Source organism: Bufo gargarizans, unplaced genomic scaffold (genome assembly GCF_014858855.1).
Source record: "Bufo gargarizans isolate SCDJY-AF-19 unplaced genomic scaffold, ASM1485885v1 original_scaffold_1076_pilon, whole genome shotgun sequence".
NCBI classification, from domain to species: domain Eukaryota; kingdom Metazoa; phylum Chordata; class Amphibia; order Anura; family Bufonidae; genus Bufo; species Bufo gargarizans.
In genome coordinates this window covers 26,361-39,540 of record NW_025334225.1, presented here as the reverse complement: position 1 = coordinate 39,540, position 13,180 = coordinate 26,361, and positions in this window count along the sequence as shown.

The window sequence follows — 13,180 nt, the reverse complement described above, 5'->3', positions numbered from 1 at the left end:
ACTGCTGGAGGCAGAACCGCCAACAAGGTGACGTTTTTTTTGTTATGCACGAACTTTCTAATTGGTGTGAACAAACAATACACCTATAAAGATAGGGCTATAGAAAGGTACGTGGAACATGTGCCACACTACTCCAATATAAACACGTACCACTAAATAATAGAAAATGTAATACTCTTTATTTGTACCATAAATAACAATTCATGATAACATTGATGCGGTTAAAAAGGGATCCTACGCAGCAGCAACTAACATCCAAACAACGGTACATACAAGTAAAATATTATAGCAAATCCACCAATTGAACCAAGAATATGTCATTAAAACTAGGGTCCATTTGAACAATGTCAGAACAGTACAAGAACTGCATAACAAGCAAAGTGCCACAGTATGGCACTATAAGGGTTAATAGGATGATGCAGGCCAGGGATACAGTTGGTGGCAAGGTAGATTGCATAGATATGCAGGACACCAGTGAACTCCTACACAGCCTATGCACTAAGTGAAAGGGCTGCCAAAAATTACAAGGAACCGGCACTCCAATACACCCTTTATTACACATAAAGGAGGGCATCATACACACCCTTGAAAAATTATGATTGATGGCCTGCTGGTGACCCTCAAAAACATTAGGAGTAAGGGCCTGCTGGTGACCATCTAAAAAATTAGGGGCGAGGTCCTGCTGCTGATCTGACCATCTAAAACATTAGGGGTGAGGGTCTGCTGCTGCTGAGCTGACCATCTAAAACATTAGGTGTGAGGGTCTGCTGCTGAGCTGACCATCTAAAACATTAGGTGTGAGGGCCTGCTGCCGAGCTGACCATCTAAGAACTTTTGTGGGCGAGGGCCTGCTGCCGAGCTGACCATCTAAAAAATGTTGTGGGCGAGGACCTTCTGTCAAGCTGACCATTAAAACATTTTGTGGGCAAGGGCCTGCTGCCAAGCTGACCATCTAAAAAATGTTGTGGTCGAGGGCCTGCTGCCAAAGCTGACCATCTAAAAAAATTTTGGGGGACGAGTGCCTGCTGCCGAGCTAACCATCTAAAACATTATGGGCGAGGGCCTGCTGCCAAGCTGACCATCTCAAAAATGTTGTGGCCGAGGGCCTGCTGCCGAGCTGACCATCGAAAAAAAATTGCGGCCAAGGGCCTGCTGCCGAGCTGACCATCTTTAAAATTTTGTGGGGGCGAGGGCCTGCTGCCGAGCTGACCCATCTAAAAATTTAGGGGTGAGGGACTGCTGCTGAGCTGACCATCTCAAAAATGTTGTGGGCGAGGGCCTGCTGCCGAGTTGACCATCTTTAAAATTTTGTGGGCGAGGGCCTGCTGCCGAGCTGACCATCTAAAAATTTAGGGATGAGGGCCTGCTGCCGAGCTGACCATGTAAAAAATTTTGTGGGCGAGGGACTGCTGCCGAGCTGACCATCTTAAAAATGTTGTGGGCAAGGGCCTGCTGCCGAGCTGACCATCTCAAAAATGTTGTGGCCGAGGGCCTGCTGCCGAGCTGACCATCTAAAAAATTTTGCGGCCGAGGGCCTGCTGCCGAGCTGACCATCTTTAAAATTTTGTGGGGGCGAGGGCCTGCTGCCGAGCTGACCCATCTAAAAATTTAGGGGTGAGGGGCTGCTGCTGAGCTGACCATCTCAAAAATGTTGTGGGCGAGGGCCTGCTGCCGAGTTGACCATCTTTAAAATTTTGTGGGCGAGGGCCTGCTGCCGAGCTGACCATCTAAAAATTTAGGGATGAGGGCCTGCTGCCGAGCTGACCATGTAAAAAATTTTGTGGACGAGGGCCTGCTGCCGAGCTGACCATCTTTAAAATTTTGTGGGCAAGGGCCTGCTGCCGAGCTGACCATCTAAAAATTTAGGGCGGGGGGAGGGCACACTGCCCACCAATGATTTTTAATACTGGGAAGGGCGGGGGGAGGGCGCACTGCCCACCAATGATTTTTTAAAACTAGGAAGGGCGGGGGGGAGGGCGCACTGCCCACCAATGATGCAGCGTCCGGGCGTCCCCATCACCATGGGAATGCTTCGGATTTAAAATATACCATCGGATCAGAGTTTTCTCCAATCCAATGGTATATTTTAACTTCAAGCGCGTTACCTACAGAGGACCAGGAAGTGGTGAGTACAAAGCCTTGCACCGCTTCCTAGTCCTTTTGCCCTGAAAGGGAACGGCGTTCCTGCTATGAAAAAAAGTGCAGGAATGCCGTTCCCGCAGGACTCGAGCCCTGCCTTGCGCATATTAAATCGTATATATGCTTGCAAGTATGTCACACGTACAATAGCGCAGGTATTGTAAGTGTATGAACAAATAAAGTACACAGAATGTCACTGATATTTTTAGGATGCGCACATGTTAACCAGGAGATGTAGCGCAAGTAATGTTGCTGTCACCACCGCCTAATAAAAAATTACACTGAATGAATGTCACTGATATTTAGGATGCGCACACGTTAAACAGGAGGTATAGCGCAAGTAATGTCGCTGTCACCAGCGGCTAATAAAAAAATTACACTGAATTAATGTCACTGATATTTCTGATATGCAAATGTTATACAGGAGATGTAGCGCAGGTAATGTCACTGCCGGCAGCAGACACCGTCTACGGAAAAAGTACACTGGATGTCACAGATATTTTTAGGCTGCGCACACGTTACGCAGGAGATGTAGCGCAGATAATGTCGCTGTCTGCAGTGGCCAAACAATTGCAAGCTATTTAGTGCAGGTTGCGCTAAAAATATATACTGTATTGCTGCCAGATACAACTATAGTCCTTAAAAAGACTTTTGGGTCTCTAACAAGTTTTAGCAATTTAGCGCAGGTTGTGCTAAAAATATATATTGCTGCCACACACAACAATAGTCCTTAAAAGGACTTTTGGGTCTATAACAAGTATAAAAGCTAAATATTCCTATTTCACTCCCTACACTATCTCCCCCTTCTGCTCTCCAGCTCTCCCTGACTAAGACTGAGCAGAACACGTGTCATCGGGTGCTATATAGCACCCGATGACTCGTTCCGGCCCGCCAATCACTGTAATGCCAGTAGCCAACATGGCAGTACTTACCTGCACGTTTATTGGCTGCATAGCAGCCAACAAACGTGCGGGGAGGAGACTCGAGCATCTCGCTTGAGCACACGCGGTATTCGTCCGAACACAACGATGTGCCAAGTATCGCGATGCTCGAGTAAAATTAGTGTTCGGCCGAGCATGCTCGCCCAACACTAGTCAGAAGCACTATTCCTGTAGTCTTGTATCTAATAGGACTTGTAACAGATTCACTTTACGCTTGCATGGACAGTCTATTAATTTACATAATTCACAACTATGTCTTTCCATCAGCTTGAGCTGACATAGGCCAGTGATCGGGCAGAGTTCAGAAGATTGCTCATTCCCAATCATTGCCCAGTGTGGGCAGAGCAGAGATCAACCAAAAACGATTGTTTGTCAGCTGATTGGATCTGAAAAATAGAGGAACGGCAGCCCTCGTGTTGCAAAAAAGATAAAGTGAAGTCTTTATTCCATGAATAGCAATCCAGTAGATACAACATTTCGGCTAGACATTAATGTCTAGCCGAAACGTTGCATCTACTGGATTGCTATTTATGGAATAAAGACTTCACTTGACTTTTCCCCTTTTTTTTGCAACACGAGCGCTGCCGTTCCTCTATTTTTTGGTCTAGATTTGGAGTCATTTTGGACCGGACTCCTATAACGGTGTGCACTGAACCTCTGTATTTTTGGAATAGGGGTGCTGTATTTCTTTTACATATTGGCTGATTGGATCTGCTATGCAAGCATGAAAACACTTGCTTGTTGGGAGCACATCTCCCTCGTCAGAGGAATCATTTGACCTCAGGGGTGGACTGGGAACTTAAAGTGGCCCTGGAAAAAAAAAGTGTAGGTGGGTCCAAATTGACAGAAGGTGGGGCAACACAAGTAGATGAGGCCAATACATGTGCAGTACAGTATACCATCAAACAAAAAGAGGTGGTAGGACAGCACCACTTACTTGAATGCATTCAAGAGGCTTTGCGGTGGTGCTCGTGACGTCAGGTCCCGGCCTCACAGACCCCACAAATACCAGCAAAAATGAAGAAGGTCACGGCACTCGAAAGGCTATTCAGTGTTTTTAATACACCACAAAATCAGCAGCAACGTTTCGACAACAGTCTTTTTCAAGCTTGAAAAAGACTGTTGTCGAAACGTTGCTGCTGATTTTGTGGTGTATTAAAAACACTGAATAGCCTTTCGAGTGCCGTGACCTTCTTCATTTTTGCTGGTACAGTATACCATCCCACAGAACCAAAAAACACAAAATACCTCCCCAGAGGTCCCTCTGTGGTGGCCATCAATAACCACCATGTTCTGTTCTCCTCCAATTGTCTCTAATATGGATATTGAGCATGGGGCTTAGGAGGTGAGATGTGAGCGACAACACCAAGCCAGCTCTACCTTCAGCATACTGCCTGGCAGTGGCGTAGCTAGAAATGACTGGGCCCCACAGCAAACTTTTGAATAGAGCCCCCCTCCCCCAGTAATTTTTTCGCAACCCCTTCCTTTCATGCCGCCCCCATTCCTGTGGCTAGTAAAGATCGCTCTCTCAGACCAGGCCCGGCAGCTGTTCCATCCGTTTCCTGCACTGTCTATACTGTCACTGTATATCATTTTATTGTATAATACTTTTGAGGGGGCCCTGACAAAATATTTTAGTCCTCCTCCTCCTGGATGGGCCCTTTTTGGGTCAAGGCCCCAAAGCAGTCACTTCCCCTGCTTCCCCTATAGCTACGCCACTGCTTCCTGGACTTCCTCTAATAAAGACCTCTATAGTTCCCCCAGTTGTATATACCTGACCAGCAGCAGTGAGGTGGGCTAGTGTGGCCTTATGGGGCATTGGTCCACCGGAAAACTTCCCTGTAGGGTCTATGGCCAGCCCACCCCTGTTTGATCTTGTCTGCACAATCAGATAGTTTGCTTAGGGCTCATGCACACGACCGTATGTATTTTGCGGTCCGCACAAAATACAGATGATATTTGTGTGCATTCCGTATTTTGTGGAACGGAACAGCCGGCCCCTAATAGAACAGTCCTATCCTTGTCCGTAATGCGGACAATAATAGGACATGTTCTATTTTTTTGAGGAACGGAAATAAGGACATAGAGAAACAGAATGCACATGGAGTAAATTCAGGTTTTTTTGCAGACCTATTGAAATGAATGGTCCCGCATACATCCTGCAAAAAAAAAAAACTGAACAGACACGGAAAGAAAATATGTTTGTGTGCCTGAACCCTTATGTAATATCTCTGTTTTTATTCTCAAGTTAACTTTTCTTAATAGGGTTGTCCAGGTTCAGAGCTGGGTTCATAGCTATGAACCCGGACATACCCATATTTTCACCCAGGCAGCCCCCCTGATGTTAGCAATGCATCGGAGTACAGTATCTTATGCTCTGATGCGCTCCCTTCCCCTGCGCTAGATCGCGCAGGGCAAGGGCTCTTTTGTTTACAATAACACACTGCCGGGCAGAAGCTTCCACCCGGCAGTGTGTTCGGTGACGTCACCGGCTCTGATGGGCGTGCTTTACCACTGCCCTAGTTGTTTTACTGCCCATCAGTGCTGGTGACGTCACCGGGCTTCTTGTCAGCCCCATGGAGAGCCTTGTTCGTCCCTGGAACTCCTGAAAATGCCTTTGCCCAGCACAATTTAGCGCAGAGCAAAGGTGAGCATCGGAGCATGAACTGCTCTGATGCTCAAGTCAGGGGGGCTGCCGGGGTGAAAATGGAAGTATGTCAAGGTTCAGCTCTGAACCCGGACAACCCCTTTAACCAGAGCAGACTATTAGGCCTCTTTCACACAACAGGTTTTTTGCGTTCCATATACGGTCTGTACACAGAACCATTCATTTTGATGGTTCCGCATGCATTTCATTTCCGTTTTTTCCGTTCCGTTGAAATATAGAACATGTCCTATTATTGCCCGCAAATCACGTTCCGTGGCTCCATTCAAGCCAATGGGTCCGCAAAAAAAATGGAACACATACGGAAATGCATCCGTATGTCTTCCATATCCGTTCCATCTATTGAAAATTTTATGCCCAGCCCATATTTTTCTATGTAATTACTGTTTACTGTATATGCCATAGGGAAAAACGGCACAGAAACGGAAACAAAAGACGGAACAATGGATCCATGAAAAACGGACCGCAAAACACTGAAAAAGCCATACGATTGTGTGAAAAAGGCCTTAGGCCTCTTTCAGACGGGAGTTGCGGGAAAAGGTGCGGGTGCGTTGCGGGAACATGCACGATTTTTCAGCGCAAGTGCAAAACATTGTAATGCGTTTTGCACGCGCGTGAGAAAGTTCACAGAAGTTCGGGTCTGGGATCGGTGTTCTGTAGATTGTATTATTTTCCCTTATAACATGGTTATAAGGGAAAATAATAGCATTCTGAATACAGAATGCATAGTACAATAGCGCTGAGGGGGTTAAAAAATAAAATAAAAAATTAACTCACCTTAATCCACTTGATCGCGCAGCCCGGCTTCTCTTCTGTCTTCTTTTTTGCTATGTGCAGGAAAAGGACCTGTGGTGACATCACTGCGCTCATCACATGGGCTATCAAATGATCCATCACCATGGTAAAAGACCATGTGACGGACCATGTGATGACCGGAGTGACGTCACCACAGGTTCTTTTCCTGCACATAGCAAAAAAGAAGACAGAAGAGAAGCCGGGCTGCACGATCAAGTGGATTAAGGTGAGTTGAATATTTTTATTTTTTTAACCCCTCCAGCGCTATTGTACTATGCATTCTGTATTCAGAATGCTATTATTTTCCCTTATAACCATGTTATAAGGGAAAATAATAATGATCGGGTCTCCATCCCGATCGTCTCCTAGCAACCGTGCGTGAAAATCGCACAGCATCCGCACTTGCTTGCGGATGCTTGCGATTTTCACGCAACCCCATTCATTTTGTTACGTGAAAAACGCACAAAGAGGAGCATGCTGCGATTTTCACGCAAGGCACAAGTGATGCGTAAAAATCACCGCTCGTGTGCACAGCCCCATAGAAATGAATGGGTCGGGATTCAGTGCGGGTGCAATGCGTTCAACTCACGCATCGCATCCGCGTGGAATTCTCGCCCGTGTGAAAGGGGCCTTAGGGTGGCTGCACACAGGGCATTGTTCTGAAAATCTGCACAAAATCCTCACCAAAACCACACATAAATCAGCATTACTTATCCTATTTTGAGTGCAATTTTTGTGCGTTTTTTTTATGTGGATTTTTTGCAGATTTTATGCAAATCTCATCCTTCTATTAAAAAGGGTACAATCCGCACAAGAAAAACGCAACAACAATTGACATGCTGCAGATTTTGAAATTCGCACAGCAGGTGTATTTTGCACACAGCACACAGTACGCAGCACACAGCACACAGTACACGGGATTTGTCTCATGCACTTTGCTGGTGCTGTATTACACACATGGAAAAACCAGACATAATCTGCACCGTATGCATGTATCCTAAAGCTGGCCATACATCTGAGATGCAGATCTAGTGAATGCGGAGAGGGGACAAAGCCGCTGCCAGACACACACATCTCTCCTGAGAACAAAAGGATCGGGCAGTTCAAATCCAACATGCCTGGACCTTATTCCCCTGGCAGGGGGGACATTCTTAATGGGTTCCTCAATAGAAAAAAAAGGATGAAATGTATTATTATTATTATTTTTATTATTTGCGATTATTTCATTATCGGGATTGTTATTTATTAGCATTATTAACTCATCCCCAGTATAGTGTGATAAATGCAGCTATGTAGTAGTAAATAAGCATTATTTTGTATATTAATATTTTATATTATTATTATTACTTTAATTCATCCCTATGTAGTATAGTATAGCTGAAGTGTAGTTGTTATAATGAATATTATTTATTAGAATTTATTTCATGTTGCTACTATTAATACTATTCTATTCACCTCTATAACAGTTATACTAACAATTTGGTAGTACTTAAAGAGGTTTTCCAGTCTTAACTGAAGGTGGTGTTCGCTTCACGGCTCCCTGTACTGATGCTGCTCGCTCTTAGCTTCCTTGTCCAGCGATGACGTTCCAACACAGGGACATGTGACTGCTGGAACTAATTGGGACATCATCTTTGGACCAGGAAGCAGATAGTGACAGAGGATCTTTATGTTTGAGCACCACCCTCAGCAATTAAGGCCATTTTTTTTTCTTCTAGAAATGCCCTTTAATACTTTTTTTGATTATTATACAGTATATTATGTTGCTGTTGTTGTTGTTATTATTATCTGTATGCTACACAGTAATGTCTTTATAGATAAAACAAAATGCATTCTATTATTATTTATTATTTTATTTTATATTTTTTTACTTTTCTTTACATAATTTTGTATTATTATTCACTCATGCTTACCAACATACCAAAACTTAACTTAGGTTACTAAACAGATTTTGTACTATTTAGCACATATATTTTACTATTGTTATCATATTATTTTGAGCTATCCTTTATAATATCTGGCTGATCTCTCGGCAGCATAGTTTACTATAACTTTAGTAGTAGTCGTACAGGATATGAGGTGGACCCGGAGCTCTGATCTATAATGTTTGCCCTGGGAAAGAATAGGCTGAGCGGCTGTATCTCCCTAAAGTAGAACCCGAGAGACCCAGCGCTCAGTTTATCATTCCCAGCTACCATGGAGACCAGTATAAGCCTATTTACCCACTCCGAGTATTATCTTCTGAGGGAGCGTGTATTACACAGGCTTCACGTGAAAAAAACACAGAGGATCAGATTAACTGCTCAGGAGGAGCTTAATGAGGCGGCTTAACCTCTTCATGTTTGTCAGTGACGACGCGAGCTGTGACTATAGATATAGATGTAGATTTTTGGGCGCCTGTTTCATTACTTTAATCTGCCGGAGATCAAATATCGTATTATTTCCATATATATAGTCCAAGCCAAGCATGCATGTGTACAGCTGTCATGGTTGGTTCCAGCAAGGATAGCAAGCTAAGGCCTCATGCACACGGCCGTTGTTTGGGTCCGCCGCTTTTGCGGCTCGGATGCGGACCCATTCACTTCAATGGGGCCGTAAAAGATGTGGACAGCACTCCGTGCACTGTCCGCATCTGTTGCACCGTTCCGTGGCCCCGCAAAAAAAAAATATAGCATGTCCTATTCTTGTCCGTTTTGCGGACAAGAATAGGCATGTCTACAATGGGCAGCCCGTTCCGCAAATTGCAGAAGGCGCACGGGCGGCTTCCGTTTTTTGCGGATCCGTGGTTTACGGACCGCAAAAAATGCCACGGTCGTGTGCATGTAGCCTAATGCATTAATGGGTGGGGCCACTCCATTTAGTGCAGGCATGCCCAATCTGTGGCCCTCCAGCTGTTGCTAAACTACAACTCCCAGCATGCCCAGACAGCCTACAACAGGGATGCTCAACCTGCGGCCCTCCAGCTGTTGTAAAACTACAACTGCCCTGTTGTAGGCTGATAGCTGTACGGTGTCCGGGAACGATGGGAGTTGTAGTTTTGCAACAGCTGGAGGGCCGCAGGTTGAGCATCCCTGTTGCAGGCTGTCTGGGCATGCTGGGAGTTGTAGTTTAGCAACAGCTGGGGGGCCACAGGTTGAGCATGCCTGGCCTACAGTTATCAGCCTACAGCAGGGCATGGTTGTAATTGTAGTTTTAGAACCGCTGGAGGGCCGCTGGTTGAGCATCCCTGATTTAGTACACCAGCAATGCTCTGCCAGTAACACCTCCAGGCACCTAACCTATTGTTTGATTTACAGTCCATGAGATTGCAGTAATGGTGGCAATGATGCAGAGGAGTCATGTGCACCAAGCGAAGAGGCCCCACCCACAGTGCACCAAAAACCTTGCATAAAAGATGCATTTCTCAGGACCAAAGGTATGGTTATGTTGCGGGGCACCTACCCTATGTGGTGGTAGGCTTACTTTGAAACTGATTTTGGAAGTGACACACTCCCTTTAATGAATTAAAGGGTTATTCCCATCTGGGATATTGATGGCAAATGGCTAGGATTTGCTATCAATGTAAGCGTCCATTCACACATCCGCAAAATGGGTCCGCATCCGTTCCGCAATTTTGCAGAACAGGTGCGGACCCATTCATTTTCAATGGGACCACAAAAGATGCGGACAGCACACCGTGTGCTGTCCGCATCCACACTTCCGTTCCACGACCCCGCAAAAAAATAGAACATGTCCTATTCTTGTCCGCAGCCACAGACAAGAAAAGGCATCTCTATCATAGTGCCAGTCATGTGCGGTCCACAAAATGCGGAACGCACATGTCCGGTGTCCGTGTTTTGCGGATCCGCAATTTGCGAAATGGACCCTTAGAAAGGGTTTCTTTAGAATGGGGTCTCTGAAGTGAAGGGAGAGCAGCCGCCAATGTGTAGCCACCCTCTATTCACCGCTATGGGAGTTCTCAAAATAGTTGAGCCCTGGCTCAGCTATTGTCGACAGTCCCACAGCACTGAATGGAGAGCAAGCCATTCAGGATAGGCCATCAATAACTGTTCGGCAGGGGTCCAACACCCCACTCCCTCACCGATCAGCTGTTCTGCTGTAGCTCCAGCACCAGAACTCCACAGCTCCGTCCACTGTGTAGTGGACGGAGCTGGTAACTGCATCCCTGCTTCCATTGAAGTGAATGAGAGCAGTGCTGCACTCATCAGCTCTGTCCACTACACAACATACGGCGATGACTTCCGGAGCTATCCCGAAACAGCTGATCAGCGGGGCTGCGGGGTGTCAGACCTCCACTGATCTGATATTGATTGCCTATCCTGGAGTACCCCTTTAAAGATTCCATTGACATAATGTTCAATGTCAATCATTCCTATCTCATTTTTTCTTCCTCCCCAGTTCTCTTTGTGCCCCCATGTGTGATATGTTGTCCATACGGATGATGGTCAACCATGGGCAGCTTCTATTTCTCTATTACAAAAAGACTAGTGCTTAGTGTTTGTCCTCCAGGACATTTTTATTTCACACTTGCAGCAGAAACATTTTTATAGCCATTATATTGTTGCTGATATCATTTAACGAAAAATCGGATTAAGCCTTTCGAGCTGCAAAAAGATGAGTCTGGGCAAGTCGGAGCAACACCTGACAACACAGAAGATGGAATAACCTGAGGGACTTGTTTATGTTCTCGTGTCTTTAGGGAAATCTTCTTCTACATCTTCTCATATTAATAGACATCACACATGGCATAGGAATATCACTCCCGAGAGGCTGGAGGCATGTTCTAGCACAGATTATATAATGATAATACTTCATATTCTATATCATTTTTTGTTTTAAATGTATTGTTTTCCCATAGGTCTAAGAGGAACCATTTCTATTGGGCAGACTAGATGGGCCAAATGGTTCTTATCTGCCGACACATTCTATGTTTCTATGTTTCCCCTTGTGGAGAGCTCCAGTTGCTGTAGGAAGTCAAGTCAGGCAATGCTTCATGGGGAAAATGAATATGTAAATAAGCTCTCTGGTGCCACCTGTTGGACAGCCACTCAATAAATCCACGTCTGATCCTTTAAACAGGCCTTGGAATATGCCTTGGGACATAAGCCAAAACCAGAATCTTTGACATAAGAAAAAGACACACACCTGCATACAACTGTTTCAGGGTTCTTGACCCTCATCAGAGCAGGGCATGGTACTGGTTGGCCAGAGATGAATAGACTACGGTATATAAACTAGATATTTTAAGAGAAACTGGTCAATGGGGACCCAACCATTACACCTTTGTAGCAGCCAGCCCCACTGATATTACATGGCACTGATGGTGCAGTGACCCAGAAGGGGAGAGCCAAGAGGAGGGGAATGGTATTAGTGACACTGATAGGATTGGTGGTGGTAACAGTGGCTGTTCTCACCCCAGTGCTCCCTGGGGCCTTGCAGTTCTGCCCTTGGTGTTAGGTGGGCTGACCTGGATGTTAGGTAGATGGGTAAAAGGCAGGGCTCCCTCAGGGTGCAGGCAATGCAATGGTGGCAGCAGTGTAGATGTTGGGTGTAAGGCAGTGCAATGGTGGAGTCAGTGACCATACCCATATGGTAGCATAAATAAAGTCCCTTTAGTGAGGATGATAGGAGTTGCAGCATGTACAGCTGCAATAGGCACAGTTTTGGGGTATTCTGCAGATTAGGCTTTTTCCCAATAGCTATGTATAGACAATGTTGATGATGATGGTAGTCATTCCTGAGTCTCTCTAGATACCTCTTGTAATCTTCCCAAATAACCACAGTCATGCAAATCCGTTCTCAGCAACTCTTTCTGCAGGTCCCAGTCTGGCTAACTTACATCTTAGATCTGGATGGCCAGTCCCTCTCAAAGTGTTAGTGGGCGCCAAAGCAATATACACTTTCTATAAGCAGTAAAGTCTTAAGTGCCATAAACGTACAGTACCTTACTGTTTATATCAGGCTTGACCTCAGGATTACTTCGATGTGTATGGATTTCAGACTTTCTCTCTCAGGGGTATGCTCTCAGTTCAGTTGTTTTTCCTGGCACAGATATGTTTGTGTAGTCGCTTACCTCATGTACATCTTCCCTATCTTTTTTAATCAACTTGGACTCTCCTTGCCTGTTTTAATTATGTAAACCAATCCCTCTGGTTTGTTTCCATCCCGTATGTAGCACTTCCTGTTCCTGTATTTTACCAAACCCATGATGCACTTCTCCTTTCTATACCACAGCTCCAGCACCGCCCCTAACAACACCAAGTTACATAGACACTCCCCTACCACTGCCACGCCCAACATTTAAAGATGGCTGCCGGCTGATTAGGTCACAGCTATTTCTACACACATGCACCCTCAGCTCGCCTGATCAGGTATGTCTTTTCAATGGAGAGAGGAGAAAAAAATCCACTGACAGACACCTCTGGTAGCAGAATATCTCTCCTGTTGAAACACAATACTACATTGCTCAAGTCTTTGATATTTTCAACTATGCCATTATTTTGAGGCCTGGACAGAAGCCCGCTGTTCAGCACTCTTACTCAGCCCACAGGGCCGACACTTAAGACATGCTTCAGCCACCATGTCTGCCAAATCTGGACAGTATACCAGCTGTTGGAGCCACTTGAACGTTTTATCGCTC